This window comes from Phalacrocorax aristotelis, chromosome 2 (assembly GCF_949628215.1).
Source record: "Phalacrocorax aristotelis chromosome 2, bGulAri2.1, whole genome shotgun sequence".
NCBI lineage: Eukaryota > Metazoa > Chordata > Aves > Suliformes > Phalacrocoracidae > Phalacrocorax > Phalacrocorax aristotelis.
The window spans coordinates 164338467-164363366 of NC_134277.1; the positions used below are offsets into that span (position 1 = coordinate 164338467).

The 24900-nt window shown below is 51.7% G+C and overlaps 1 protein-coding gene across 5 annotated transcripts in view; it reads right to left on the bottom strand.

Annotated features, from left to right (window-relative positions):
• Positions 1-24900, bottom strand: part of PTP4A3 (protein tyrosine phosphatase 4A3) — a 48790-nt gene that overhangs the window by 17989 nt on the left and 5901 nt on the right. The window contains exon 1 of one of the 5 annotated variants that reach the window (XM_075085924.1): positions 16488-16628. The exons of 2 other annotated variants lie outside the window; for them this stretch is intronic. The gene's annotated coding sequence lies outside the window, so the exon portion shown is untranslated. Of the gene's footprint in view, positions 1-688; positions 792-1556; positions 1582-16487; positions 16629-24900 lie in introns of those variants that run through there. 2 more of the 5 variants (XM_075085926.1, XM_075085923.1) reach the window with 2 other exon arrangements.

Consider the following 24900-nt stretch of genomic DNA (forward strand, 5'->3'; position numbering starts at 1 on the left):
AGGGAAAATGCCAGCATGATGTTGGTGTGGAGATTTGCAAGCAGGAGGCACTCAGGAGACCAGGAGAGAGGGAGGAATGGGGAAGATAAGACAGCGGGCCAGACAGACAGAGAAAAAGAGCACAGTCTGCCCAGCACTGTGTAAGCTGGGAATGCACCAAAGGCCCCAGTATCATGACTGACTGCTTTTTATCTTTTATTTGCACCTTTTTTTCTTTGAAGAGAGGCTGAGGCACAGTGTGGAAAGTGCCTAAAACAGCCCTTTGGGAGTTGTTTTCCCTCTCACCCGCTTTGGTGCTGGTCCACAACCCCAATGGGACACGGACCCCGTGCTGACGCAAGGATGCCTGTGATGGACACTGGCGCGGGGGCTGCCTCTCCTGCCCAGTGCTCCTGGGGAAATGCCCTGGAGGAAACACAAGATGCTCCAGGCACCCCTTGGACAGCCCTTTAGCTGCAGTTTCAGTTTTTAATCCCATGCAGCTCGAATTTGAGGTGTGCATAGATGGCTTTTTTTTTTTTAACCTAACTCCTTCTTGCACTGTAAGAGATTCAGCCACCAGAAGCAGCTCATGAAAAACACAAAAAGGCATGAAACATTCAGCGCTGGGGGGGGAAAAGGACCCCCCGAGGTGAACACAGTCCCCTACCCATCCCTCCCACCCTGTCCCCAGCAGCAGACAACTCACGGGCAGCCGGCGGCGGCCCCACTCGCAGCGAGATCCTGGTTTTATGATCCGGGATATCCCCTCTGCCGCCTTCCCCCAGCAGCCGCGAGGAGCTCGCAGCCGCGGTTCTGACGTCAGAGGCTTTTCCTGGCTTGGATTTGAAGGGAAAGGAGGAAAAAAAAGGGGGGGGGGGCGAGAGAGGCCAACTCCATGGGGAACTGTAATAGCAGGCTTTGGGCTGGCTGCCTCCCAAATCTGCAGAGGGTGCGCCCTGGAGGGTTTTTTTGGGAGGGAGGAAGGCTCGGTCGTTTGGGGACGGCTGGTCCCCACGCTCCGGCACCCCATACACAGGGAAGTCAGGCACCCCAAATACCAGGGGACAGCTTCCCCCCATCCTTCAGGGATTTCTTTTGGCTAGAGGAATCAGGGGAAAAAAGCAATCCTGCATCTGATGGGGCATTTCCAGGCTTCTTGCCTTGCCCAAGAGCATCCTTGGAAAGAAAAAAAATTCCCAGAGCAGCACCCTCACCCCAAAACATGCATGGGGGGAACAAGCCAACCCCAGTGGTCCCCCCCCAACAACTGCCACCACCACGTGTTGCTCCCACCCCGAATCTCCAGCATGGCTGAACATCTGCTTCTCTTTTCTTGTGGTTTCTTGAAGCATTTTGAGCGAATTTAATACTCGTGGCAGGTGCCTGAATGGCAAAACACTGCGGGGGAGCGATACCTCTTATGGGGAAGCACCAGGAGCACGGGCAGCAGCAACCCCCCCGGAAGGGCATGGTGGGGCTGTTGTGGCCTGCCCTTCAAAGTAAAGCTTGAGCCCATGCTGGGGAGACTATTTCTGGGAGAGATGCAGCCTGCAGTTAGTTTTTCCACTGCCTACCCCAGCACCGGTGTTTTGGCCTCTGGTCTTCAACTGTCCCGTTTTCCACCGGACCTGAACTTGCTATTTCGCATGTCCCTGCTTGGTGGTGGCATCCCGACGTGGAGATGTCCCTATGCCAACCAGTCCTACCTCCTCGTCAAGCCAACCGCAGCCCTGACCAAAGGGCACTGGCAGCCTTCTCTGCGTCATCGGCATGACTTGCACAACCCCCAATGCCAACCGGCCGCGGTGGCTTTGATGGGTGTTTGTTGACGAAGAAGGGGGCTCCAGGGGACTCAATCTACCCAACGGGTGGATTTCGACCTGCAGATAGTGTTGAAAGTACACCCTGCTCCACGACATGCTGGGGATGGCAACACAGGAGAGAAGAAAACATTCTCTGCCTGTGATGAGCCCCATGGAAAGGTCTTCTCAGCTGGCATTAAGCTACATCCAGTAACCAGAGAAGCCAAACTCTGGAGAAAGGCAGCTCTTCCAAGTTAATGGCACCAGGTTTAGATGGGGTTTGTGGGTCTTTTAGCTCCTCCCACCATCCAGACTCCATGCTCTCAGTGGTTGTTCTCCCAGACCATCTCACCCTTGCCCCCCAGTAGTGGGTCTAAACATCTCACCCCATGGATGCAGGGTCACATACATCATGACAAGCTGTTGGGGGATGGCAACACCACTGGTCCTCTCCCTCGTGGTGGGCACCAAAGCACTTTTCAATGCAGCCACCAGCCCATGAGGGCTGTGGCTCCTCTGATGGCTCCTCCTCGTCCTCACCAGCCTTGATGACTGCCACCTCCCAGCAGAAACCACCCATTCCAGGGCTTTACCCTTCCCAGTGGGATGGGACAGAAATGTTGCATGCAGGTAACAAGTGCCCCCTGCCAGGGCTACTAATAATATAGAGAAATGCTGGGGGAAACAGGATCATTGAAAGCTGTGGCACAAGTGAAGGGAGATGGGAAAATGTCCTGCTCCTGCACGGGAGCATGCTGCAGACCCCTGGCACACCATGCTCCTGGCTTACCCCACCAAGACCAGGTCCTGCAAAGAAGGTTTTCCCCGCAAACCCCTTGCAGAAACCTCCTTAGCTCGAGCAAAAAGCGACGGCAGACCCCTGCTCGCTGCAGGACCACTGCTCTGCAAAGGCAACACGCTGGCAAAGCTCTAGGGGTAAAAGCGGGTACCTGTGAGCTGCCAGTTTTGGATGCATGACTATGGGCATGGCCTGATCCTGTACCCTCTGCCACTGCCAGCAACAAGGACAAAATTCTTTGGTCTGAGCCGCTGCCGCTCTTGCGCAAAAACCCAGCGCCAAGGGACGCTGTGCTGGCGGGCACCATGAGGTGTCCCCTGCCCACAAGAGCTTGCAGAGCAAATAAAGGTGGTTTTCTTTCAGATCAAAGGGGTGAAATGCCAAAAGTTGCAGCCATTCTTGCTGGCGGGACATTGGTGTCTCCACTCGCTGAACAGAGCCTGCCTAGCGTGTAAAGCATTGCCTCTTGTCCTCAGCCTGACTTACACCCTGTCAACATGGGAGATGGGGGGACGAAACTGGCAGGAGGAGGAGAAGGGAGGATCGAGCATTGCTTTAGAGGAAGACAATTAAGCCAGTGCAGAGCTTGGGCTGCTCAGGGCCTGCAAAGTGGGGAGCTCCTGAAGCTCAAAGCTCCCTGGAAATGCATCTTGCAGCTGGGCTCACAGGGACATAAAAAGGCAAGGATGCAGCTGCAGCTCTTCCTCCAGCTCAGGAATCAGCAGCCACTGGGGACTTGGAGAGAGATGGGATTGATGGATGAATTGTTTATGGATAAGGAGTTGGCTGGATGGCCACACCAAAGAGCTGCAGATCAATGTCCAAATGGAGATCAGTAACAAGTAGCGTTGGTCAGGGGTTCGTATTGGGACCGGCGCTGTTCAGTATCTTTATTAATGACATAGACAGTGGGAGTGAGTGTAGCCTCAGCAAGTCTGCAGATGACAACAAACTAAGTGGTGCAGTTGATAAGCTTGAAGGAACAAATGCCACCCAGAGGGACCTTGACAGGCTTGAGGAGACCATGAGAAATTTAAGAAGTTCAACAAGGCCAAACGGAAGGTCCTGCACCTGGGTTGGGGCAATTCCCAGTATCATGAATGGATTAAGAGCTGCCCTGCAGAGGAGGACATTGGGATACAGGTGGATGAAAAATCGGACGTGAGCCAACAATGTGTGCTCGCAGCTAAGAAAGCCAGTTGTACCCTGGGCTGCATCCACAGAAGTGTGGCCAGCAGGTCGAGGGAGGTGATTCTCCCTCTCTATTCTGCTCTCATGAGACGCCACTGGAGTACAGAATCCAGCTCTGGGGTCCACAGTACAAGAAAGACATGGACCTATTAAAGTGGTTCCAGAGGTGGGCCAGGAAAATGATCAGAGGGTTGGAACACCTCTGAAGAAAGCCTGAGAGATTTGGGGTTGTTCAGCCTGGAGGAGAGAAGGCTCCAGGAGACCTTATTGCAGCCCTTTAATATATAAAGCGAGCTTATAATAAAGACTGAGAGAGACTTTTCACTAGGGCCTGCAGTGACAGGACAAGAGTCAATGGTTTTAAATTGGAAGAGGGTAGGTTTATATCAAACATAGGGCAGAAATTTGCCATGATGAGAGTGGTGAGATACTCGAACAGGTTGCCCACAGAAGTGTGGATGCCCCATCCCTGGAAGTGTTCCAGGTCAGGTTGGACAGGGCTTTAAGCAACCTGATCTAGTGACAGATGTCCCTGGCTATGGCAGGGGGTTTGGACTAGATGATCTTTAAAGGTCATTTCCATCCCAAACCGTTCTCTGATTCTGTGACTACTTGATGGCCATGGTGGCTGGGTGGCAGCATGGCTCTTCCACAGGCTTCTCCACATTGGCTTCCTCCCAGCTCCCAGCTTGCCTCTTCATCGAGTGGGGTCCAAACTGGATTCAGGATTAACAAAGAGATTAAAAAGCCTTGCTGGAACAGGAATCTCTGAGCATTAGGAAAATGGGCTGAAAACTCCTAAGGACCGGAGTCCCAAAATGCTGCAGCCTGGGACATGGTCTGAGACTGCAAAAATGGGCTCCCCATTACAACCAAGCCAGTCTTCTTCTGGGCTGCAAACCAGAAGCAGAAAGCATGCTACTGGTGCTCCAGACAAGCACATTTTAAATCATATCCTCACATGCAAGCAGTGATGCTCTGGCATGCCATGGCTGCTCCTGGCCGCTGTTTGAGGCAAAACCAGCTAAAAATGGAACTGATGGCAAACTATAGAGATCCCAGTGTGTCTTGTCACTTAAATGAACTGTCTTTCGATACAGAAGATGAACAGGGTTATCTAATCACATTCCTGTCATTCACAGGAAGCATTTCCAGCAGCAGCTTTATAAAAGCCAGCAAATGCTCTGACATCTCAGAAAGAGAAATTGCAACCATTCATACAAGCAAAAAGCCTGCTCTGAATAGGAGGTGCCAGAGCCACTGCGGGATGCTGCTACTTACTCTACCTCCCATCCCAGCAGGGAAAGTAAGGAGGAGGTCATGCAGCAAAGCCCAGCTGGCTGCGACGGACTGTGCCCAGGTGATTTTGGAGATCATTGAAGGAGAAGGAACACGTCCTCTATGGAATGGCAGGAAGCCGAGGAAACCCATCCTGCCTACAGCACCGCTGCCGAGCATCATGTGAACACCGCAACAAGTGGGGATGCCACGTCCCACAGGAATGGCGCACTCAGGCAAAACAATCCAGCAGTGGGATGTTGCAACCCCAAAGCACCTTTCCAGGCTGATACCGCTTTTGGGACAACATGGAGGTGAAGTGGTAATTGCACGGTGCTTTTGGGACAGAGGAGCCTGCAGCTGGCAATGCCACGCTGCTTCTTCCCAAAACGCTGGAAGGTTTGCAGGAGAGCATCTGACTGCTCAAGAAATACCCAGGAACGCTTACTCATGAGCATACTTTTGCTTTGACTTTCTTTCGTCAGGGTATTTGCATAAAACCGGCACTGCCTTTAGGGAAATGCAAACTCTCTGCAGAAAGGGAAGCGTTTGAATGTGCTGGCTGCTCAGACACGCGGGGCAGGGAAGCAACGCTTTTATCACCTGAAAATTAAATAAAGGCTGAGATGTGAAGCCTCCCCACCCTGCTCAGCAGGAAAACTTCCTCAGCTCCTACGGCCGGATCCAGCAGGGATGGGACAGGCAGGACGCGGTGTTTTATCCGTGCTCTGCACATCCTCCCCAGCCCCAGGGGTAAGCTTTAATGGCCTGGAGACACGCAAGCTGCTCCAGCTCCGCTTGGCTCCCGGATGGTTTCAGAGGCGTTTTGACACCCCGGCGTGGGTGGCATTTCCCGGCCACCCTTGCTGTGCTGGAGCAGGCTCTAATCATGCTGAAAGTAAATGAGTTTCCCTGGATAAATTAAGCCACAACCTCAAATTCATCATTTATGATGAAGCCAGCAGCCAACTACTGAGGATAATAAATGTTTTTGGGTAGGCACATACATGTGCTCTGCCTCTGAGCAGGGACGAAAGGCAAAGGAGGTAAATGAAAAAGCAACCCCGATACCAAACAAAAAGCCAAAGCTGTTGTGCAGGGAAAAGGCTTTTCATATAAGACTCAAGGGCAAGGCAGGCCTCATCCCAACCAACGCAGCAATGCTCCGACCATCCCACCGGAGGCTGCTGGAGACTGAGCTGCTGTGCTGGGCTCTGAAAAGCTGGTGGGACCAGCCCTGCTTTGCCACAGAGCATCACAGTCAGCGGCAAGTGCAAAGCAGCATCCCATCAACGTCCCTGGTTGCATGTGCCACGAGAAAAATGGAACCATGCCTAAAAACCAGGCTGCCCCATTATCGTCCCTTCCCATCTTCAGCCCCGCTGCACTTGGCACCACCGATCCCTGCCCTAGACTCCTTGCTCAGCAGTGCCGGGTGCTCCCACAGGTACAGCCTCCAGAGGGGAGATACAGGACCTACCCTGGGTGTTCCCGGTCTGCCAGAAACAGAGGTAGTCAGGAGCGGCTTGGCCGACTGGGTTAAATACTTGCTTTGAGATCCAGCCAAAGTAGTCCCTGCCTCTCCACTCCCAGGGCCACACAAGATGGTTTCAGCCTGGGGAGGGAGGCAGACAGCCATTCCCAATCCTACCTGTCATGGGTACACACCAGGGAGGGTTTTTCTCCATCTCTTCTTCATGCTGCTTCCTAAAGAGCCAGGCTGCAGCGAACAGAAAATGCAACATTGAGGAAACTCTATGGAGACCTTGCAGAATCCCAGACTGGCAGGGGTTGGGAGGGACCTCTGGAGATCATCTCATCCAACCCCCCTGCGTGAGCAGGCACACCCAGAGCAGGGGGCACAGGACCGCGTCCAGGCGGGGTGTGAATGTCCCCAGGGAAGGGACCCCACAGCCTCTCTGGGCAGCCTGTGCCCCTGCTCTGGCACCTGCACAGGGAAGGGGTTTGTCCCAATGTTCAGGTGGAACTTCCCGTGTTCCAGCTTGTGCCCATTGACTCTTGTGCTGTCATTGGGCACTATGGAAAAGTGCCTAGTCCCATCCTCTTGACACCCACCTTTCAGATATTTATAAGCATTGATGAGATCCCCCCTTAGCCTTCTCTTCTCCAGGCTGAACAAACCCAAGTGTCTCACCCTTTCCTCATAAGGGAGATGCTCCAGTCCCCTGAGCATCTTAGTAGCTCTCCATTGGACTTGCTCAAGCAGTTCACTGCCCCCCCTAAACTGGGGGGCCCAGAACTAGACACAAAGAAGTGCAGAAATGCCCAGCACTGACTTAGGGCTTTATGAATTCCCCCATTATAAGCTCCTGCAGTACGGAGAAGCAGCTAAATGAGGGCATTCCTATTAATATACCTGTCTCCATGCTGAAATTCATGCTATTTTAACTATCTTAGCAGAAAAAAACACACTCTAGTGCCCTACAGAAGCTGTATAGAGAGTACTCACAGCAGCCAGCACAAAAAGTGTTTTGCTGTTTTACAAATAATTTAAATTTGGCATCACATGTGACAACCAACAGCAAAACCAGCCCAGGGACAGGCTGTCCCTCTGCGGTCCAGCCCAAGGGAGCAGAGACAAGGGGCACTCAAGACATCCCCTCCAGCCACAGGGTTCATCCGCTCCAGCACAAAGTCAGCTGCCCCATGGCTTGACTCAGCCTTGCTGGCACAAGAGCATCGAGATATCGACGGCCGCCTTGGCGAGGGCACCTGGGAGTTGATCTCGCCTTGGGGGAATTATAAAACAAAACAAAACAAAACAAATTTATTTTCAGCTTGATCTGTTCCCACCGCGTTTCCCTGCAAACAGGCAGCTGTACTGGCACGGCTCCACGGGCAGCACGGGGACAGGGATGGGCAGCCAAGAGCTGCTAAATGAGCGCTGTAATTAAACGCCAAGGCACGGTGTGAACAGAGAACAGGCAGGAATTTCCCTGGTATTTTCTTTTATCAGCCGGTCGATAAAACACCTCCCGCCCTGTTTCCAGATCTACCGTAAGTGTCGTTCGTCAAACAGATGGAGCACATCCTCTCTGCTGTCATTAGCACGTCCTGGGCAGGCATTTACTAGAAAGACAGCAGAAGGACTTCCCTCGAGCTCTACGTGTGTGCTGTATTTGCTCCACCCAATGATGGCACCTGAAGGATTTTGGGGACCTTGCCAAGAGGCTTCCCTGCAGCGTTTGGAAACACCGATTGACCTCTCTTTTGAAGCCTCCCCGGCTGAGCCTCTGAGCCTGCAGGACCGTGGCAAGCTGCATATGAATGGATGCACCTGTGAAGCCTTCACAACTCAACTGCAGAGGGGCACCTGCCCCACATCCGCTCCCAGGAGACCGGTGCAGCGCAGGAGTCTCGCATCAGGGTAAAAATAGGAGATTTTGGTTAATGCCAGGGATTAACTCTGAGCTCACCCACTTTGCTGGTGGTACAGCCGCAGGCAGGAGCTGGGCAGGAGCATCACTGTGGGCACCAGCGCCACCAACTTCTCACCAACAGCGGCCATGGCCCCAATAATGAGGGCGATTCCCAGCAGCTGGGACCATGGATGAGTCCCTTTGATGCCAGGGCACCAATAAAACCCTGGTCCTTGACCTGTCCACTTCAGTGAAACAAGCTAGAGCTCAATGAAATCTCCGCTAACTTTAGCGGATGCCAATTTTAGCAGCTTGCAGGTGGAACTGCTGCCCAGCTGTGTGTGATGCCTCTTCTGCATTTTTATCCTTAGCAGAGCTTTAGGCATATATTCTGGTTTTCTTGATTCCTGCAGACAGTTTTGGGGAATATACAGCCATTTTTAAAGTAACAGAGAAAAGAAATCAGTATTTTAAAGGCAAACAGAGGAAACAAAGCCCTGTTCTGGAACAGCATCTGCAAAAAACCCTGCAGTGCTAAGATTTTCTGACAAAAACTGCACCCACATGTGGGGCACCCCTACTCTAACCCCTGCCTCAAAGCTGTACCATGAAATAGCAAAGCCGGGCCATGGGCTGCCCCATTGCCCCTACTTGTCCATAGCTCACTGCCAGCCTGGGCTTGTTATCCTGGGAGGGGAAAGGAGTCAGCTTATGTGGCTATCCTGTTGAAAGGCTTTTTGCACATTTGCCATCATTCAGATGGGCTTAAAATGTGGCATTTTTTCAACTTTCATTTTTGGAAGTGATTTATTGTGCCCCTACATTTTAGCAAAGACCAATACAGGGATGAAGTGTGCTCAAGAGCAGCTCTGGGATCCACAGCAAGATAACTTCATGTCAAATTAACCCAGCTTTTTAAAATACGAGATTTTGAGTCAAACTTTTAGTCTCCAAATCACGCCTTTTTCAATGAGTTCATTTTCAGGAAGCTGTCCCATACACTCGCCTCGAAAAATGTTTGTCTCTGGCTTGCATCCATTAAACCAGATAATTGGGAGTTTATAAGTTCATAACTTGAACTGAAGTCAGAAAGTTTCATCTTTCAATTTTCCAGAGCTGATTCACAGCCAGCCTGGCCTGAAACGTGGGCTTGCTTCAAGTTCGCTGTCATTTCAGAGTTCACTTGCAGTTTAAAGTGATGCTCTGCTCCTGCCTGATGTCTCCTGTATTCTCGTCCCGGCTCAGTGCCGGCACATACCGGCACGGCTTGTATCTGTGCGCCCCAGTGCCGGCAAGGACCCACCCTGCTGACCTTGACTGAGAGGAACGTCCCTGGATTTGCTGCTTTGCTAGAAATTCAGACGGATGTCAGGCAAGGATTTTGGTTCTGGGGCTGGATGCTGTGGCCTGCCCTGTGCCCAAGCAATCACCCTTGATGCTGAGTGCCTGCAGAGAGCAGGCAGCAGAGACGGGGCACACCACCTTGACTTTTATTTTTATCTCTAAAGCTGACATTTGAGCTTTCCCAGATTGAGCTTTTTTTCCCTCAATTCCCTCAATTCCCTCAATACAAGAATTTAAGCTTCCTTATTTCACTGAACTCGGCTGTATTTCTGGTCTGCAAAGTCAACAAGAAGAGCAGCCAGCTTTTTGGCTCCCTTGGAAACTTTGCAGTCCAAGAAAATCAGACGAAACATTTGAATACGCTCAAGCTTGTTCGTCAACAGTCTGATTTCTTAGGGACCTGACCCTCCGTTCAGGCCGACCGACGCTGCACCGACAGCAATATTTTTGGGTCCTGTGTGAAATACTCCTGCAATGGCCCTGCTGCCAAGTCTTGCAAAAGTTCCCAGGCTGAGGGGCTGCTGCTGGATGTGAGGAAGGAGCATCCTTCGCAGGGTTCATGTGAGTTGCTGAAACATCTTAGGTCACCGGGGAAGGGTCAGAAGCAGGGAGAGATATGCACCACGTTAAATCCAACTCAATAAAAGCACCAAAATACATAGAGGTGAGTGCCTGACATTTCACATCGACTGTCGCAGAAGGGTTGAGGTTGGAAGGGACCACCTCCAACCTCCCCAGCCAAGGAAGAATCACCACAGGCATCTCACCATTGATGCCTTGGCACCTTCATGGACATCCTGCAGATGAGACAGCCACTGCACTCACACGTTCCTGACATGCCTTGATGGATGGACGGACGAGATTCCTGGTCTTGGCTACTTGGCTTGTGCTCCTCTCAGGAAATTTAGCATCTAAAGTACATGTCTAGCATTAAAGTATATAATTTACTCTCTATGCCCTGCCCAAGGTCACCGAAGGACACGGACCCACATCCCAGCCCATTCTGGAGACACAGACCTTCCTACCCAGATGGCCCCTCTCAGCTCCAAGTAGCACCAAACTCTTCCCTTGGGATCCTTCATGTGATGGGAATAAGTACCCCTCAACCCCAAAACGTGGTCATCACCCCGAATCCTCCACGAAGGCTTGTCCGCAAAGTCTGTCTGAGGCATGGTGCCCGGTCGTGGCCCGGGAACGAGGCATCTGTCCGAGCTCACAAGGTGGAAAGTTCAAGTGGCTGCTGTTTATTTGGCTTTGCAGAGAGCAGTCGCCCAGCCTGAACATAGGCCAAGCACCTTCTCATCGCAGGAAGCGCCGTGGGAGTCTTTAAATAACCATCAGTGGTCAGGGCTTTGGTTTACAGCTCTGCTGGATGGAAAACCGTCCCTCATACCACGTCTGCTTCAGCTCTTTCCTGGGTATAAATGGCACCTGCTCATCTCCCTGCCTCCTAGGTCTTCATACCCATCAGGCCCACGTGCCTCGAAAAAGCTTGCTAAAAGCAGAAAATTATCTCTGAGCACTGGCATAAAAACACGTGTGAGCTTTTCGTCCCTTACACAGGATGAATTGTACATCCTACAGACAAAGCTTCACTTTGTTTTTGTGTAAATTAGTAGCTCCTTGGGGCTCTCCTCACCCTCTCTGTCCTGCTGTTAAGGTCCATATTTAACAACTCACTACACTTCAACATCCACCTGCAGCCTTTCTTCACCACCGTAAGGTACTCCTCACCTTCCTGCCACCAGGCTGGTGCATTGCCAGGTCATACGGTTAAAACCAAGAATAAAGAATAAAATCCTTCCCCCAAGGGACGCAGAAAATGCCAAGATCCCCCCAAAAAGGCTTTCTCATGTATTTCGCTGGGGGATTTGAAGCCGGAAACCTTGCCAAGACCTGGGCTGAAAGGGTCACCCAGCAAATCCTGCTTCACCAATGGAAAGTTCCCAAACACTGTTCACTGGGAAGCCTTGGTATAGTTTGGGACTTTGGCAATGCAGGCTTGCCAGGACTCTGGGGGACAGAAATGAGGGGTTTTTTACCTATAGCTGTCATTAACAGATTAACCTAAAATGATGTCTGGCAAGAAGAAGCTCCGTAAACAAGCAAAATAACATTTTACAGTCAGAAAACAAGACCTTGCCCTGACCTCGTCTTGGGCATATTCACTGGCACACAGCAAATTAGTATTTTATTTTAAACTACGCTTGTAAAAAGTAAAAAAAAAAGCTGCTTCCTTGACACTTAAGTCAGGTAAGGACACAGTGGGCCACTCTGCCTTTTAAATAAGCCTACTCTTGTATACACATGTGTTTTAAAATAAGCTTATAAAATGTAAACACACAGGCTTTTACAAAAAAATAATTCAGCCTCACTGAAACCATTTAATTGGGGCTGAGCCACGCTTCCTTCGCTGCTTCAGAGATCTGCACAGGGGGTGCTTAGACCCAAAAAAACCCTTAGAGACAGACACAATATTCTCACAAACGCACAATTCCATTTGCAGTTTTTTGCAGCCCTCCTGTCCCTTGAAGGGGTGTCTAAAAAATTGCAAAAAGGATCAAAAGATGGTATTTTTCTCAGGACCATCCCAGGAGCTGCATTTTTGCCTTGGTTTCGAAGCATGAGGTTATAGGAAGGAGAGGTTAGGATGGGAAGGGTTCCTTCCAACCCATGCATAGGCGAGCACCTTCCACGCTGCCTACCTTCTTTGCACTGTTGAGATGGGTAATTTTTCTATTTGTCCCCATCCCCTAGGCCCCAGGAGAGGAGCCAACCACCAGGAAATCTGGGCTGTAAAAATAAAACCATCTTGGCTTCAGAGGGGCAGGTGCAAGGGGAGGAGCTATTTTTAGCCCTTATTCTGCAACAGAGGAATGCCAGGACCCCTCTGAGCGAGGCTTGCCTAAGTTTAGGAGATCAATTTGGAGTCAGTAGAAGGGTCCGACTGGTGGTTAATCCTGGCGCTGGGTGCTCAGGGCTGGGGGAGCGGACATCTAAGCATTCCTGCATCTGCTGGGGAAATGGGAGAGGCGGGAGACAGCGGCTCTGCCTCCTCCCTGCGCGGCTGCTGGGGCGAGAGGCATCGTGGACCTGATGCTTGTGGCTCTCCATGATCCAGGAAAGCTGTCAAGACGTCTGAGCAAACTCCTGGGGCTAGATCTTCCCACTTGATTTTCTGGGCTTCTATCCTGCCACAAGCACAAGCCAGGTAAACCGTGAGAAGAGGAGCTGGGGATGCCCAATAGGAAATAATATGACCCCAATGGAGACCCATCACTGTCTCCAGCCAAAGAAGGTGTGCATGACTTTCTTCCACACAGCTAGACCCAGACAAACACCCTTCAGGCTTTGCACTTTGCTCCCTCTCTAATGAATGGAGAGAGAAGGGGCAGTTGCCATGTCTGTAGAGCAAACCAACTTCTGGAGGTATCTCCCCATCTCTTATATGTTAGTATGACAGGAGAATAGGGCAGTCACATCCCTAATTTAAGAGGTATGGTGGGGTAACTCCAAGCCTTGGCATACATACATCAGTTGCACCGTAAGTAGGTTATTTTGATCTGTTTCTGCTGACACGATGCGTATGCCTTAGGACCTTTCCCATCACCCCTTGCCACCATGGAGTTAACCAAAGTCCTAGCCGTGAGGATGGAGGACAGCAGCCTTGAAGGACCAGGGCTTTGGTAGGATCCTACCAGCTGAAGGAGACAGGCACATGGAGCACACCCCAATAACGGAGATGGAGGAGCACTGCATGGGTAGTTTCACCTCAGGCTTGACTGAGTATTGGTTTGGGGGGATACTGCGAGGCAAACACTTTAATTTGAATAAAAGCTAGAAAATCAGTTTGCACTGAGGGCTGCTTAAAGCCTTCTGCCATTTGTTGGGGGCTCTGTTTCTCTGAGGCAGGAACACACTGGCAAATGCAATGGTCTGGCCATCAGAGACCAACCATCCAGGAGTCAAACAGCTGGTCCTTCAGTCCCAGGGGAGATTCAGGTTGGACCAGACTTCCTTGATGAGGAAGGCAAGAAGAAAATTTTAGCAATCTGCCCACCATGAGTGGAATACCAAGTGCTGATGAGTCAGGGAAGCTGCAAAATGAGCTCCCAGCAAGCTCATGAGACTAGTGGCTGGTGCCCCTGTTTCCATCCTGGGATCCATGATAGAAGCTTTCCCTACTGCAGATAGAGGATGGTTCAAACCTCCTGTGAGCAGGTTCTGCAGCAATGCAAGAGTTAACTTGTGGCCTTGGCGATGAAGAGCACATGAAGGATTTAGCAGGACCTGACATGTCATAAAGGGTGGCTAAGGTAACTTTGTGAAAGGCTGGCATTCAAGACTTCTCCATCCACGGAACCAAATGGCCCCAGGCAAGCTGCCCCAGGGGACTTCTGAGTATACCACATAAATCTCCAACCTCATTAAAGTTCTGAAGACCACAGAATCCAGCTCCTGACCTTCTCTGGAGCAGAAAATGACAAAACATTTCCTGTTATTTATAGCAGCTGGAGAGCCTGATGGGAAAACCCCACTTGTGAAACGTGGGCCGCTTGCCATGGTTGCTCTGCAGAGAACGGTCAAGCCGCTCCGAACTCCTGCCCAATGGACTGCTCCACCCCTGCGGCCACTTCACCCTGGGCAAGACCATGCCGAGAGGCTGTGCAAGAGGAACAGGCATATGGATCTTGCTCCCTTTGGCTCTCACAGGTTATGTTCACAGGCACAAGTTGAATTAGGCAAGCCTGAGCATCCCAGGAGAGGGGGCTTCAGCTGTGGGACTACAGGGACCTGGCAGCCCTTGAGGAGCACCTTTCACCTGTACAAGGCTCCACCTAAATGTGGCTGACCTTACCTTGGAGGTGTTTCTCAGTCTTTTAGGGAAACTGAGAAGGCACAGCTCCTTTGCCCGCCTCCACTAGGTGCTACCCACCCCCTCAAAGCATGGGGGAACGTGCACTGGCATGTTTGTTTGCTGGCAGCCCAATTTCCACTACCCTGGCATGCACCGAAGGTGCTTTCCAGCGCGCTTAGTCACACAAGTGCAGGAAACCTTGCAGCCCAAGGCAAACTCTGCCTACAACAGGACAGCTTTTGCCGTGGCCTTGTTGGGTTAGGGCCTCCTAGCACCAGCTCTGCTCAAGACGAGCGTTTGCTGTCATGCTGTCGAGGAGGATTCCCATAGCTTCTGTCTTGGGCCAGTGCCAGCGCGGGTGTTCCACTCGCTTCCAGGCCGAGGGAAGCAAGCTGTTCGTCACACAGTGCCATGAGAGGCTGTGAACGAACTTGCCAGCCACGACAGGAGCAGCTGGCTCTGGAGCTTGCTAGGCTCGGCTGCCACGACGACAGCTCTTCTCTGGCTGAAATGCTGCAATGGCACCCAGGGCCATGTACCAACCACTGCCCTGCCACAGTCTAAAATAAGCTGCCAGGCTGGGGGAATGGCAGGGCCACAGTGAGCGTCTCCCATGCCAACACAGCGGTCAGCAGCTGCTGGGATTTAGGACCACGCTGGGCGCCACACATGCCACTCTCCTGAACTTCACCTTCACCATGACGCTGTTGCTTCTGCCCAGGCAATGATGCTATGGGTAGGATTCATCTTGAGAGCAGAAACCTGAATTTAGGGACCCAGGAGTCTTATTATAGTCATCATAGAATCGTAGAATGGTTTGGATTGGAAGGGACCTTTAAAGGTCATTTAGTCCAACCCCCCTGCAATGAGCAGGGACACCTTCAAGTAGATCAACAGAGACCATTTCAGCTCGCTCTAAAGGATTCTCCTGATGCCTGGCTTCTTGGTGAGCTCCTCCTGTCCTCCTCTGCCACAGCTCAGCTGTCAGTGAATCGCCATGCTCCTGTGGCCACTGTGGGAGACTGAGACCCCTCAGACTGAGACTGAGACCTCATCCTCAGCAACAAAACCCCAAACCAGAGCCATGGCCAAGACCCTAGCTGCACCTCCAAACAGCCCAGCCAGATATTCTCCCAGGCAGATCTCAGCCCTTGTGACAGACAAGCTCCTTCTAAATACCCCCAGGCAGTTTGCCTGCAACTCCAATTAATAACACCGTATTTTGTCAACAAAGTCGCGTCAGCAGCAGTTCATAGACTTCACGCTGGTTAACCTTTTTCCACCAAACAAACCCAGGGATATTTTGACTCACTGCCCTTGAGAAGTTTATTTGTGTAGGACCCATTCACTTACCAGCTTCCAGTAATGAAAAGACACGCAAGGAGCATAACTGCTTTCTAATAGCCAGGGAAAGACTTTATGGTTGTGGCCAGGGCTCCCCGGCACTCGTGCTAGAAAAGCAGAGCACCTGCCAAAGCCATCTAAGAGAGTCCAAGAGGCTTGTAATTAGCCTGGGAGAGAAACCAGGGCGAATGCAATGGCCCAGCTGTCACCCCCAGCTGCAACAGGATCTCCTGCAGAGAACTTGTAGGTGCTCTCGCTAGAGGTAAAATGCATGGACTGGGATTGTGGAGCTCCAAAAGAAGACCAAACAGAGAAGGCACCTCAGAGAAAGACATCCCCACTTTCAGCCTTTTCCATGTTCCATCACCCAGGAGATGACAACCCAACACCAAACCAGTTCAAGCTTCCCCAGTGCCCTCCACTGCCCAGGACCACATCTCATCATCTGATGCTCCCAGCATTTTAAAGCAACAGCAGATGCAAAGAGTGGGTTCAAGGAAATGGACTACCTTAGCCTTTGCCTGGCAAGGATTTCATGCCTTTCAGAAGCAGAAGGACCAAGAAGGAAGATTTCTCCACCTTCCTCCTGAGATGTGTGGGGTGCACCTTCCACCCCAGGACTGCAGGCTGCCGCAGCTCACAGATGTTTCTGCTCTGGTTAGCCCAGAAACCTTCACTGTGATTTGAAAGGGTTGGCCAAGAGAGATTCGACTGAGACTCCCACACTGCCTGGGGTCTCCTGGCAAATGATTTACAGATGCTGCAACTGGCTGGCGTGCTCTTCACCCAGACAGAACAAGCATCTGGCAGGCCCATTATTGAAGAGGCATTACTGCCTTGCATGGAGGGTGTGTCGTGGAGAGCCTGAAGATTTATTGTCCAGATATAAAGTGACTGAGCTCTGTCCCAGAAGAACCACGAGGGAAAAGCAAAGAGTTTCTTTATAGAAGAGCCTGCTTATCATGATTACAATTATTTGCACATGAAGGGGAGGCCAGGAGGGCAAAGGCACCCCAGGGCGACATGGAGAGGTGACACAGGGCTGGCTCCAGTGGGTGTTGCCAAATGGACCTTTGCTGTGGTGGAGGAATGGCTTCCCCAGAAAGGGGCAGAGAAAGCTGTGCCTTTTAACAGCAGTTGGGATATTTTCTCCAGCACATTCCTCTCCCTCCAGTAATCTTGCGGGAGCCTGGAAAGATGGGTTGTGAAACCCAATTCCTCCCTGCCGGCAGCTCTGTGGGGACGCCAGCAGCCAGAGCAGCCTTGTATGGGGCAGGACCAGCATCCATCACACTGCAAACGTTGAGACACTGATAATTAAACTGGGTGGTGAGGAGAAAGTCTTTCCCACCATACACCTCCTCCCTTGCCTGGCTTGTCCCTGCAGCAGGGTGGACTCGGGCAGAGCTTCTCAGACTGGGGCAAAGGATACAGCACGCTCAGCGTGATGCAATATTTACCTCTTCTTGAGATTTGGGTGAGGTCATGCATTTGCATCAATTTGGGCTGTATTTGCTCAGGGATAGAAAGTTAAATCCTCTGGGTTTCAGAGTAAATCCCAGTTTAGAGCAGAAGCTGGAAGAAAAGCCTGGTGGGATGCACTGGCTCCTGAGTGGCTCCTTCAGGCCAAGCGGGACCTTACGTGGTGCCTGACATCTCTGTCCATCCCACTGATGGGCAGGACATGGGGTTGCATCTGGCAGCAGTTTGCGAGGATGCCGGTCACAGCCACGCGCCGGGCTGAGCCATGCATGCCTGCTGGTGGTGCGCGTCTGCGTGACAAGCCTTTGTCCACCTCTGGTTTCAGTTAAAGCTGTTAATAATTTTAGTAAGAAAAGCCTGAACCAAGCGCATCCTGCAGCAGACTCACTAACGCCAGCCAGATGTGCTGCTCCTGGCAGGTGCCGTGGTGGCCACAAGTGTGCAGGTGGCTTTGCAGGGGGAAACTAAGGGAAAAAATAAAGTTATGGGTCATTGCCATCAAACCAAGTCTTCCAGACTCAGGAAAAATGAACGGAACCGGCCCTGGATGCTTTGCAGAGTGGGCTTGGATGAGGCCCTGGGATGTAATGGTTTTATTTAGGGCATGCAATAACCTTTGGCTCCTATTGTATTTGCGTTTGCCAGAAAGACAGTTGGTGTGGCTGGATTAAAGCCGGTGGTAATTACATGCCAATGCCTCCTCTGTAGTGAGGAGGGGCAAAAGGGAAAAAGGAAACCACATGTACATCCCTCCGCTCACCGCTTCGTGCGGAGACGGCCCCTTGCCCTCCCACCAGCAGAAATAACAGCTTGTACCCAGCATTAGGGCTTTGGAAAGTTATTGACAATGAAATCCGAAAAGGAGGAGAGATGTGGAAATCGCTCCTGGTGTCAAAACGCATTTTGTAAGCAACCAGCCGTATCCCCTGAAGGCTACCCTCTGCCTTGCCCAGCCATCAACCCAGCGAGCAGCCCTCCCTGCTTCCCCAAACACATGCGTGAAATTCAAAACAGATGCTTCAAAATGCCTGGTTGAAGATGTTCCCTTTCATCTGGTAGTTGCCGATTCCGAAGGAGATCTTAAGCAGTCCTCAACCCTCTTTAAGGATCCAGACACCTATTTTTGTCCTTTTTGGGCTTCAGAGCATCTTTGGCTTTGGTGTTGGAGCCATTCTGCTGCTCCTTGTCCCCTCTCTCCAGCAGTTAATGGCTGGCCTCCGCCTCCTGGCTAGCATTTGCAGCCCTGGGACTGGTTTACAGCCACCCACTTGCCACCAGCTGTGTGCAGTCCCACTGCAAGGGGTGCCAAGATGCCACTGAGATGGGCAGCACAGCTCCCCCAGCACCAGCCAACCATGGTGCAGGAAAGCCAGCCTGGGGGAGGGGTGCAAAAATGTGGTGTAAAGCTCAAAACTAAGATGCTGTTTGCAGTAATTGCAGTGGTAATGCTTCCATCAAAAACTGCAGCAGGAGGAAATCCACTCCCTCCAGCTGCTACAGCTATGCCCCCCCTCACCCACTTTTGACTTACGCAAGCCTAAATTTAATTGAGGTACATTTGCACTGAGGATTTCCTCTCGTCCTCTTCACCCACTGCATTTCTAGCTTTGACAAATAAACAGGCAGTCCTCAAATCTCAGGCTCTTCATTTCTTGTGGTTCCTTCTCCTTCATTTCTAAGAAATGAATAACAGGAGCAGAAGGTTGCAAAACATGCACTGACCACCCCTGGCTTTAAATACAGCAAGAAATCAAATAAACGGGGAGAGAGGAACGTCGAAGATTGACTGCAGGGAGAAAATGCCCAGCTGCACCCACCATGAGTGCTGGAAGCTGTGAATGCTGATTTAGGCAGCGAGAAAACACGATGCAAAAAGCAAAACCAGCGATACCACTGATAAGCGCAGGATGCGATGCGCTCCCGTACTGGAGCTGTGGCTGTGAAGGAGCCCGCGGGCTGCTTGGAAAAGACTCAGGGTGGAAAGTTAATGCCAATGTGATATACTAAACAACCATGGCCTGGAAAAGAGCAGCTCAGGGTCAGAAATCACTTAATGTGGAAAGATGCAATGAGGTCTGCTGGTTTCCTCCCAGAAATCTGCTGCCAATCCTCAACGCTGGATTGGCATTGTTCTCGCGGACAGCAGAGATGAGCGTTAGGGGGAACTGCGTTATACCAGCCGAGCAGCTTCACTGGGAGCTGTGAGAGATGAGAATAATCCTACTAATAACTGCAGAGCCCAGCTCCTCCTTGATGATGCCAATTCACATGTTGTTTACTGAGGGCGTGGCATGAAGGACACTGCAGGGCAATATAAAATCCTGCCTCAAATGGACACACGCTGATGCAGTTTAGATTAGGCAGGATGAAAAAAAAAATAAACAAAAATAGGTTCTTAATGAAAGGAAAACTTGGAGGAAGTAAGGAGCTGGTGAATGACGGCACCTGGAGCATCTTTCTTTCCATCAAAGGTACCAGCCGAGCTGTGCTTGCCAAGGAGAAGGCAGGGGTCCAAACTGGGATGGGCAAACCAGCGTCTCAGCATCACAGGAATAAGCACAGAGCTTCCAAAGAAAGCACAAAAAGGCATCCATGTGCAAAGAGAACCTGCAGCAAAGATGTCAAATGTGGCAGGGAAAAGAACAGGTCGGGGAAACGAGACCCCAAGGTGAGAAACTGCCAGTCCTGAGCGGGAAGGAAACACCTTGCAGCTCTTCCTATACCTGAGCAGGCTCCCAGCCATCCCCCTGAGTGCAGAGTTTTGCAAGGCCTCATGCACAAAGCCTTAAACCCCCTCGGTAGGGTTCTGTGGTAGGTTGACCCTGGCTGGATGCCTGGTGCCCACCAAGATGCTCTATCACTTCCCTTCCTCAGCCAGGCAGTGGAGAGAAAATATCACGAACAGCTCATGGGTTTAGATAACAACAGGGAGATCATTCACCAATTACCATCATGGGCAAAACAAACTTGACTTGGGAAATTAGTTTAATTTATTACCAATCAAATCAGAGTAGGGTAATGAGAAATAAAACTAAATCCTAAAAGACCTTCCCCCCACCCCTCCCTTCTTCCAGGCTTAACTTTACTCCCGATTTTCTCTACCTCCTCCGCTCCAGTGGTGCAAGGGGATGGGAAACGGGGGTTGTGGTCAGTTCACCATAGGTGTCTCTGTCGCTCCTTCCTCCTCAGGGGGAGGACTCCTCACTCTCTTCCCCTGCTCCAGCGTGGGGTCCCTCCCACGGGAGACAGTCCTGAATGAGCTTCTCCAACTTAGGTCCTTCCCCCGGTCTGCATTTCATGAATTGCTCCAGCGTGGGTCCCCCACAGGGTCACAAGTCCTGCCAGCCAACCTGCTCCAGCTTGGGCTCCTCTCTCCATGGGTCCACAGGTCCTGCCAGGAGCCTGCTCCAGCATGGGCTTCCCATGGGGTCACAGCCTCCTTTGGGCAGACACCTGCTCCAGTGTGGGGTCCTCCACGGGCTGCAGGCGGATATCTGCCCCACCGCTAACCTCCATGGGCTGCAGGGGCACAGCCTGCCTCACCATGGTCTTCACCACAGGCTGCAGGGGAATCTCTGCTCTGGCACCTGAAGCACCTCCTCCCCCTCCTTCTTCACTGACCTTGGTGTCTGCAGGGTTGTGTCTCTCACATATTCTCACTCCTCTCTCCAGCTGCAGTTGCTGCTGTGCAGCAGCTTTCTCCCCTTCTTAAATCTGTTATCGCAGAGGTGCTACCACCATCGCTGATGGGCTCAGCCTTGGCCAGCGGCAGGTACGTCTTAGACCCAGCTGGCATTGGCTCTAACAGACATAGGGGAAGCTTCTCACAGAAGCCACCCTGTAGCCTCCCCCCGCTACCAAAATCTAGCCACACAAACCCAATGCACGTTTTAATCAAAACTTATTGCATCCCGTATGGTCCAACACACCTGGAGGGGGACCGAAGTTGTGTGCATATTTTGCTCTGATGAAGTGTTATAAATTCACTTCAGCCTTTGAGCAAAGTGCCTGGCACAGCCGTGCACAGGAAACTTCTGAAACTTCTGCTTCAGAAGACCACAGCTGAGATTAGCATGAGATTAGCACAGCCGGGAGCATGAATGGTCGTGCCACCACCCCAGGCTGCCAACTGAAAGGAGAGGGAAGGGTGTTATTGAAGGCTGCATTAGGAAAAAAACCCATATCCTCCACCAAAATGGCTTTTGCATAGCAAAAGATGAGCATGCTAATGATATCAGATGAAGGCTTCGAATCAGAGAGCCTTTGTCAGCCAGGAGGATGGTTGGGGTGTCCTTCTGCAGGTTGAGACCATCCCTGCTGAGGATGTCAAGAGGCATTTCCTCTGTCAATGGGAGGATGAGCTGCAGAAGCAAGTCATTGGGCTGTCTCCACCGCAGGGATGGGGAAACCCTGATGCCCTTATGCCCCGTCCATCCCTTCCCAACCAGGAAAACTGGGCTTATTTAGGTTGGCAGACCCACAGCCCTGGGTACAGCCTGCCAGAGAATAAATACCAGAGCAGGGAAAAGAGCAATCGGAGCTAAAAGCCAGTGTGGGTACAAGAAGAACAAGGCCAAGCGGGTACGAGTCGTCCACAAATAAATTTAAGCTGGAAATGAGAGCAGTTTGTATCCATGTGAGCAGCAAGGCTCCGGCAGCAGCTTTCCCGGAGGACTTGCCAGGGTCAAACGGCTCATTAGTTTTAAGAAGGAAGCCAGCAGGGGGTTTGCATTGCGGCTGCCCGTAACAGCGGGGGGGACCGGTCTCCAGACCAGCCAAAAATTGGTGGTGGCCCTGGGGCTGGCTTTGGCAGGATGTGGGTGTCCTGCTGCAGCCCGCATCCTGTCCAGCAGCCATACCTGTGCCGGTGGGGTATGGAGGGATGCAAACAGCATCTGCTTGCTCTTGGAGAGAGAAGCTGCACAGGGAGTACAATAAAAAGGCACAGCTCCGTTTTTCCAGCTGACAGGAGCTCAAACACCGGCTGGGATTTGGGCTCAGGGCCCTCCATGAAATTCAGCTTGGCTTGTCTTAAGACAGCGGCTCTACTCCCCAAGCACCCTACAAGCATTTCAGTAATAGCAGGGGGAATTAGACCTACTTGTCAAGCATGTTGCTATTTGTGCAAATGCTGCATACTGGAGGGAAGCTTGAAGAACAAGTCCCCTTTTTATAGCGCGCTGTATGCTGGCAGCAAGCCTGCAAATTAGAAGGAATTCAGAGAGGAGCAAAAACAACAACAACAACAACAACAACAACAAAGCCTAAGGGACTGGAGCGATTAGTTTTGGAGGAAAAAAAACCCAAGAGAACTAGGTGTGTGGTCCAGTGGATGTGACTTTGGGCTGGGACTGCACCCGTTGCTGTCCCATCCATGCCAAACCTCTCTGTGCAATTTGCAAGTTTCTCTACCCGTCCTTAAGAAGCAAGGTGTGTTTTCTCCCACCTCAGAGAACAGCTCCACCAGGTCCGTGCAGAAAAAATATTTTAAAAACTACATACATAATAGAAAGTTAATTAAGAAGCCGCCAGAGCAAAGGACAGCCCAGGAACCAAATCGGTTGGAGCTGGGAGTGGCTGAGCCACAGCAATGAAAGGTGCACGCAGAGGAAACCCCAGCTGCAGTGGGGCTTCTAGGGTGGTTTTATGCCAAACTGGCTCAGTTCATTCCCAACGCCTTCGAACGTGCATGCAGAGGTGCAAGCTCCCTGCCTGGATGCGGCCCCGCTATCATCATCCCCATCACTCCGGGCACTGAAAGGGGCAGGAGGTGACCTGGATCATGGGTTTAATCACCAGCCTCCAGCCTGGCTGCGCTTGCACTGGTGGCAGGGCCCCAGAGAGGGACTTTGGCAGGAGCCCAGCACTGTCCTTGCAAGGAAAGGCATGGCTGTCCCCAGCTCGGGGTACCCAGCCTCATGGGGACATCCCCGTGACCAGCAGGTTGCACACCACGGGATGCATCACCCCGTCACCCCGGGGAGCACCAGAGCGGGGACATGCAGAGCCTTCTGGGGTAGGGAAGCAGGGGATGAGACAAATTTTCCTGTTTTGTTGATCAAAATCCCTGGTTTTCTGCCCACCACATAGACAAGCATGAAGCTGTAATCTGGCACTGACGGGGTGCAGATGAGAAAGGGACACAGAGGCTGGGAAGCCAGGCTGGACCAGCCTCCCCTTAAATGCCCCCTAACGCCACCTTAAAAAATAATGAACTGGGGGCAGCAGAGGTTACTGGTTTGGTATGAGAATTTTCATAAGCATGAGAAAAAAAAAGGACAAAAAAAATAAAAAAGGCTACATTGCTCCAAAGTTGTTGGGGTTTTTTTTTGTTTTGTTTTGTTTTAAGCAAGCTTCAGGGGCTCTGGGAGAACAAGGCTTACTGCAAAGTTTGTTTTCTGTTGTGCCCACGTTACCAAGCAGAGCTGGCCGAGGAATGCGCGGCAAGGGGCGCCCAGCCGGGCTGCACCCTCGGGTAAGCACTGGTGGCCAGGTACGAGGGCACGGTGAGGGTTGCCGAGCCTGGGCATTGCCTGCAGCCCAGGACACTGCTCAGCAACCCATCTTCCCCATTTAATGCAAGCTTTGCTTCCAGCAGTACTCCATCTCTCACCACCCTGTTGCACACGCAGCTAGTAAATAAACATAACATATACATTAAAAAAGTGTTTTCTAGAGGTTGGGATAATCAAGGTAATTCCCCCGGTGCCCTTCCCCGCTGTGCCAGGGTGCAGCGCGGTAGCTGGCAGCTCCCAAACCCTTCTCCGGAAAAGTTCAAACCCTCAAATACTTGGAATTGCTCTTTGAGGGAATTTATTTTAAAGCCGCTTTAACAGCAGCTGGGAATTACCAGGGAGGCACTTTGCTCTGCAATTTCCCAGCTGCTGACCCTGTTCGCATGAAGTGGGCCCCGGGCGGCCGCTCAGCTTGGGAACATGTGCCGAGCCAGCACCGCCTGGAGTTGCACCCGAACTCGCCCCAGGTTCAGGGGCGGCATATCGAGGGCTGTCGTGCGTGGAAGGAGCAAGGAAAGTTAACTCCCGCATCCAGCAACGAGGGCGCGAGCTTGCTTAGCTTGGATGTGGCGGGGTCATTTAAGACCCTGTTCCCATGAGGGCTGAAAATTGCACCCGACTGTGTTGCTTCTTCCCCAGAGCAAGAGCGGAGCTGGGAGACTGTGACCCTCCAAAAAGGCAAGCCAAGGTCTCAATGTGCTGGTGGCACGTTGCTTTTTAAGAAGCATTTTGTTCTTAAGAAAAAAAAGAAAAAAGGGTTATTGAGCAAAACCACCAGTGGCAGCCTGTGGCTGAGCACTGGCAGGACTGTGAGCGACAGGTCCTGCTTGAAGATTGGAAGATGCCACCACCGGAGCTGTGGTGGTTCCTCTTGCAAAACCTCCATGCTGCCCTGCCCACGCTGTTGCCCTGAGAAGGTCATGGA